This window comes from Trifolium pratense, linkage group LG1 (genome assembly GCF_020283565.1).
Source record: "Trifolium pratense cultivar HEN17-A07 linkage group LG1, ARS_RC_1.1, whole genome shotgun sequence".
Lineage (NCBI taxonomy): Eukaryota > Viridiplantae > Streptophyta > Magnoliopsida > Fabales > Fabaceae > Trifolium > Trifolium pratense.
Window position 1 is genome coordinate 22773082 of NC_060059.1, and position 7089 is coordinate 22780170.

General features: G+C 35.2%; 1 non-coding gene across 1 annotated transcript; it reads left to right on the top strand.

Annotated features, from left to right (window-relative positions):
- The first annotated feature begins 1248 nt into the window (after nt 1–1248).
- Nucleotides 1249–1375, top strand: LOC123903418. The gene has a single exon (XR_006807993.1). It is a non-coding gene; the product is annotated as a U11 spliceosomal RNA (small nuclear RNA).
- Nucleotides 1376–7089: the final 5714 nt, after the last annotated feature.

Sequence of the window (7089 nt, forward strand, 5' to 3'; positions counted from 1 at the left end):
ACTACTCTTAGGACTAACACATTTGTCCTCTTGCTCAAGAAAGTCAACATTATTTGACATGCTCAAGACAATTTGTCCCTGGTGCATTAAATGCTACATGAAGCACGCTCACAGTCAACAAGGTTGAAGAAAGGCCATTTCCAATAAAACTCAACCGATACTTCCTTCTTTTGCTAAGGATTGAGAATTACTTATGTAACTGGAATGATCATTTAAGGAAAGAAAAGTAACTAAGCTAGTTATATTTCCAACGGATAGATTTTGTACCTGAAGTTTTCATTAACGACTCTATTCAAGTCTTCTATTAATATGGTACCTTGAGCAACTTTGAAGGCTTGCATACCCACACAACAAAATTGTATCTGTCAACTTTGCAATACTCTGTATTTATCCGCGAATATTTGTAAAGCATAAACACTTAGATAAATTCTTACAAATTTTTATATTAGAATATCTAAGTTGTTTGGAAACAACTCCACGCTTAACTATAACCTTACCACTCTAATAGAGTTTCAAGTGTAAGCAAAAACATACAATCTTTTTTAAAAGGAAGTCTTAAGAACAATAGTGTCTTAAGCAAGGCAAGTCTCTTAATCAGTAATATCTTGAGCAAAGTCTTGGTCTTGATGTCTGAGCAGGATGTCTTGGACCGAGTTTCTGAGCAACTTTAATATTTGTGATTTTGGTGAATAAACTCTCAGATGTGAGGGGACTAAATGTAACCCTAGTTAACAGTATAAAATATCATTGTGTGTTTCTCTTTCTCTCTAATCTCTTAACTTGTCTTTCATACAATCGTTTTATCTTTGAAAGAAGCGTCTTTAAAAAAGGAAAACACAATCCAAACGCCTCTTTCTTCTATTTTTTTCACCTTCAAAAATTACTAATTAGTACCTCCGTGACACTATTTAAGGAAGTTGTGTAATAAACTTGTTTAAATTGTAAAATATGCTCTCTTTTTTAATTAATATAAATTTTAATATAAAGTTGTGTCATACTTACTTACCTATGTGAGAACTCCAAATTATCGGGTGTCTTTATTTTAAAATAAAAAAGTGTAGAAATTTACGGTAAATTTTTTAACAATGAGCTGGGGAACGAACCCATGACATATAGCATAGCATACTACCCAAACACCACTAGATCAAACCTAGTGGTTTTTATTTTTATTTTTTATGTTTAGTTTTCTGTTATTACATAGTTAATAACTTTTCTTTCCCCCCCTTTATATATAAATACAAAGCAATTAAAAAGGTTCAGTTGGCTAATTATGCCACATTCATCCTTGTTGGTGAGTGTTGTATGGCTAGCAAGACATATGACTGATATTATTTTTGTGAAATTATAGGATTGGCTCGCCAAGCCGACCCTAAAAAAAATACAAAGCAATTGATATTTCATCTGTTAAGCTTTCGTTTCATAGAAAGCTAATAATAATTATCCATGAAATTCAAGTGAGATTAATCATATACCTAATATCTAAAAAAATTGAATAAAACTATTTTGTGTCAAATCCAAGGTAATCAGAATTGGACCGGTCATCGAACTGGCATACTCACTGGTTCAAGGTTCAATTGGTCGGACCGGGGTTCAATCGGGTCAGACCGTTTTTATTTTTATTTTTATATTAAGAAATAATTCACTAGAGTTAATATAATATTTGTATTTTTGTTGTAAAAAAACATATAATATTCATATTTCACACTATAAAAATTAAATTCACTCAACAATTTCTCATATTTTTTAAAAATTAAAATGATAAATATTTAATTTTATTTATGATTACATGTGAATTAAAATGATATAGTTATATTCACCAAAAAAGTAAAGTCGTTGGGCCTAAAGACCACTTATTAACATAACCCTAAATTATTGTTGCTAAGGAATAAGTGTGGTGCTGTTGTGTAAAGGAAGCAGCCGTCAGTCGATGTTATTCACAAGCCAAAAGAAAGCAGCAGCAACAACAATCATATACCCATCCTCTTCATTCACACACATGCAATGAAGCTATCCTCATCTTTTTTTTTTCTTGACTCAACTATTCATTTGATTTTTTTTGTTATGAATTGCATTTCATGTTTACATCTTGATCTTTATTTCATCTAAAAAGTTTTTGAGTCTCTAACTGAAGATGTTGAATCTGTAAAGGAAGACCATGGTGGTTTCTAAACCTGTAATCGAAGACCATGATTTCTGAACCTTAAACAACGCTGTTTGATTTTTTTTTTTTTTTTTAATTGCCCACACCGGAAAAAACGTTGGACCGTCGATTTTCCGATTTATCCCGGTTCTGCGCCGGTTTCCAGTTTTGAATCCGGTTCCTTTGCAGCACGGTTCTGGGGTCAAATCAGCCCGGATGCAGGCCCGGTTCACGGTCCAACCGATCGAACCGGCCGGTCCGATCTGGTTTTGACAACCTTGGTCAAATCAAACCCAATATGATGATCTTGAGTTTCCATCCTAATCCAACACAACTCGAAAGCTATTAAATAGAAATAGGCTTAAATGCAGTTTTACCCCCCCTATTTTGAAAAATGCGGAATTTTACCCCCTATTTTAAAATGCGGAATTTTACCCACCCTATTTTATAATTTGTTGGATTTTGCCCCCCACCAAAATTTTGCACAAAATCTGCTTCTGAGCCTCAAGTTCAAAGCTACGCACAGAACTCAATTTGGATCAATAATTCACCAAACTAGTACCGAAACGACCGCAATCGAGTTAGTTTTCCACAGAATCAAACTCCACTAAATTTGGAGTTACAGAGAGAGATTAATTACTGTTTTAGTGAAGGTCTGTTCAAATTAATTATCGTATGAAACTACTACTGGTATTCTCGTCATTCCTCTCACCCTGTAGCTCATTTTTTAATACTATTTACATGTATGGAAATCTAACGAAATTACCCTTGTTGGCATTTCAATTTCGTCGAATTTGGAGTTACGATGTGTTCGGTAGACGATGTTGAATTTGAAGATCACAAGTAGATTTCTGCAGAATTAGTAATTGGACAGACCTTCACTAAAACGGAAATTAATATCTCTCTGTAACTCCAAATTTAGTGGGGTTTGATTCTGTGGAAAGCTAACTCGATTACGGTCATTTCGGTAGCCATTTGGTGAATTATGGATCCAAATTGAGTTGTATGCGAAGCTTTGAAGTTGTGACTCGAAAGCAGATTTTTTGCAGAATTTTGGGGACATACCTTCACTAAAATGGTAATTAATCTCTCTTTGTAACTCCAAATTCAGTGGGGTTTGATTATGTGGAAAGATAACTCGATTACGGTCGTTTAGGTAGCCGTTTGGTGAATTATGGATCCAAATTGAGTTGTATGCGAAGCTTTGAAGTTGTGGCTCGAAAGCAGATTTTTTTGCAGAATTTTAGGGGACATACCTTCACTAAAACGGTAATTAATCTCTTTTTGTAACTCCAAATTCAGTGGGGTTTGATTATGTGGAAATATAACTCGATTACGGTCATTTCGGTATCCTTTTGGTAAATTATTGATCAAAATTGAGTTGTGTGCGAAGCTTTAAAGTTGTGACTCGAAAGCAGAATTTTAGGGGGGGCAAAATCCAACAAATTATAAAACAGGGGGGGTAAAAGTCCGCGTTTTAAAACAGAGGGGGTAAAATTCCGATTTAATCAAAACAGGGGCAAAACTGCATTTAAGCCATAGAAATATATTATTATTGTTTTTTACAAAATAGAAATATATCATTTCTTCTTGTTAAAAAATATTTGGAAAGAATTAATACAATAACTATTTGTTTCGGATTGGACTAAAACTCAATGCCAACAAGGCCCAAGACTCCAAACTCCAATATATGTTACTAAATATGGGATAACCACAAAAAGCAAGGACAACCACGTCCTCTATAGCACACGACCTCAACCAATAGAAATTCAGCATAGTACCAAAATAGAACCATTCGCGGCTCCACTAAGGTAGTGGAATTGTCACATGCATACTCATGGAAGGCTTGACCTATATAATACACACATATCTCAAACACCTAAGGTACGCATTGTAACACCCAAACCCATTATTTAATAAAATTCTACCATTACAAATCTTTTTCAAAATACGCGGCGGAAAATCAAAGTTTGTTATTATAAAAGTTGTGGTTCGAGTATTACATTCTTCAATCAAAATAATACTAATGTAGTTAATTAGTAAAAATACTTGTTTATACAAATGTTAAATCAACTAATGTATTTATTAGCTATACAAAACAACCTAGATAAGGAGACTCTATATACATATAAAACCCCTTTCCCGTGTCACAATCAGAGCGGAGCTTCACCGACGACTCGACAGATAACCACAAAACCTGTGAATCTGGACCCCCAACGGTCCAACACATAACACATAAAAGAGAGTTAGATAACATACTCAAAATATACAAGTGTAAGTAAATGGTACTTAAACACTTCATCATAAAAACATGCATAATCATACATTATACATATACATCACCATCATTCATGCATAATCATATATCATGCATATACTTCATTTATAAGCATACTACTAACTCACACGCACATTCATCATCAAATATCACATAACTCAATTACCAATAGGAATATACATAAAGTTCCTAATGTAATCTAACACCACAAATACATTGTTCAGATTATGGTCATGACGGACCCTGCGTTGTTCATTTTATAGTCATGACGGACTCTGCTCCTCACATACGGATTAACAATCAACATTTACCAAGTATGTGTCAAACATCATTTATCATCAAATGCACACATAATCCCTAATGCAATCTAATGCTTCACATTCATGCTATGTCCTCTAGACACCTCTAATGCATGTGGTACCATCGTCTTTATCAGAGTATCTCACCTCCGATATCCGTCTTTATCAAACAATTATAGTTCGATATCCGTCTTTATTGGACAAGCCAATATACAACAACAATTCATGAATGCATGTATATGTTTTTCATGAATTCACTCACAATCATTTTAATTAGCATTAAGCTCGTCATTTATAAATGTGGAACACTATCCAACATTCCGTCTTTATTAAGATAACACTATACCTTAATATCCGTCTTTATTAAGTTGATTAACATCTTAATATACTTCTTTGATATTTAAACAAACATCATCAACAATCATCAACACATACAATGCATTTACTCACATTTTTAACACAATATTAATAATATAAGTAAAGTGTATTAAGCATGCATTTTATCATAAAACAAACTCCGGAATCGGAATCTACTCGAAAAACTGGGTAAAATACATAATATAACATGTTAGAACCCTCAAAGTCATTCAAATTCCAAAACAGCAAAGTGCTGTGCTGTCACGGTGGCTAAGCGAGCTTTAGCGAGCTATAGCGAGCAGTTCGCTAAGCGAAGGTCAGCGAGCTTCAGCGAACCACACCAGTGGCTCACCTGCTCGTAGCGAGCTGCAGCGAGCTGTAGCGAACAGCTCCTGCCAGAACTGCTCAAAACATGCGATTTCCACCCAAATTCACCCAAAAATCCCATTTTTCATGTTATAAACCCCAAATGAGTTTGTATTCAAGTGCAACAAACATATCTAAACACAAAAGGACGGTTCATTTCACCGATCTACCATTTTTACTACGAAAAAGTAGAGATTTAACACTTTTACTCAAAACTCTCAAGAACACAAAGTTCTTGAGTTTAATCCTTTATAAATCTCGTTTTTAACCATTAGATTCGTTCATACATCATGATAAGAGCATGTTAAACATGTTATGAACCTTAGAATCGATTTCCATTAAGAAAATCCATCCAAACTAAAACGAAAATGGGGTGGAGGAAGTTCGGGTGAGGAGAAATCGACATTCTCCCCTTCCTCGAGTCACCCACGAATATGAAATCTACTCTCTTACCTGGATTCGAAGAAAACACGACGAAGCTCTCGAATCCCTAGCTCTCCCTTTGCCCTAGCTCCTCAAGCTCTCTCTTCTCCTCTCAAGAACACAAAAGAACATGAGAAATGAATTTCTCTTTCTCTTCCTTGCCCTTAATGGGCGCCCCCTCACACACACTCAAGGCCCATTGGGCCTCAAGCCCAATTGGCTTGGCCCAATAACGCGTTAACTCACTCTACTCGCTTAATAACTAAAGTACTCGATAAATAACCCTAGTTATTAACTTAATTAAAATGCCACGTTAAATAAAATATTTTAACACATAAAAATAATAATATGAAAATTGGGTCGTTACAACTCTCCCCCACTTAAAAGATTTTCGCCCTCGAAAATTACGCTACTAAAACAACTCCGGATAACTCCTGTATCCGACCCTCCAACGAAACGTTCAAAACACTGCACATTACCAAGTTTGACAAAATTAATTTATCCCATCCAACACAATTTTTGTCCATTTATCAACAAGAGATCAAGGACGGCCAGTTCCTCAATTTGTCGATAGATAGTCAACAATCATGATATCGGCATAAACCATTCTTATCAAACCGCTAAAACGTCAACTTCGCACGAAACATCCACAGACTCACATTCTACGGTACTCACAACTCTACTCCAAAACAGGTACAAACAATCAAACTCTCCGAAAGATACTCCCGTGGAATACTCCATAACTCCACAAATCCTATAAGTCTCTGATTCCCTCATGAATCACTTAACCGTGTTACATCACTTATTCATATTCGAATCTTATTCCAACTTATCACTCGATATTTCAATTCCAACAATCACTTGATGACCATCATTCTCAAACTTCATTGACACATGCTAAAAATTACCGTCTCTAACCGTCAAATTCCTTTCTCACATTGAGTCGAATCCAATACGACTACTCTGTTCCCAAGTAATCTCTCAACCAATATTTGCATTCCTTAGCGCAAACACTTTCCAATACCACTTCTCCTTAATCCCTTAGCAATCCGCTACTTCAAAATTAGACTACCGCCTAAAATTGGTTCTCCAAACAACCATAACGTCTATCTCGTTGATTCCAAACGACATCTTCAATTCGCCCATAATCCATCTATCGATGTTCCTCATCATCTTGCATTGCAACAAGCATAATCTTCTCCGTTTATTCACCCATCGGTTTCTTA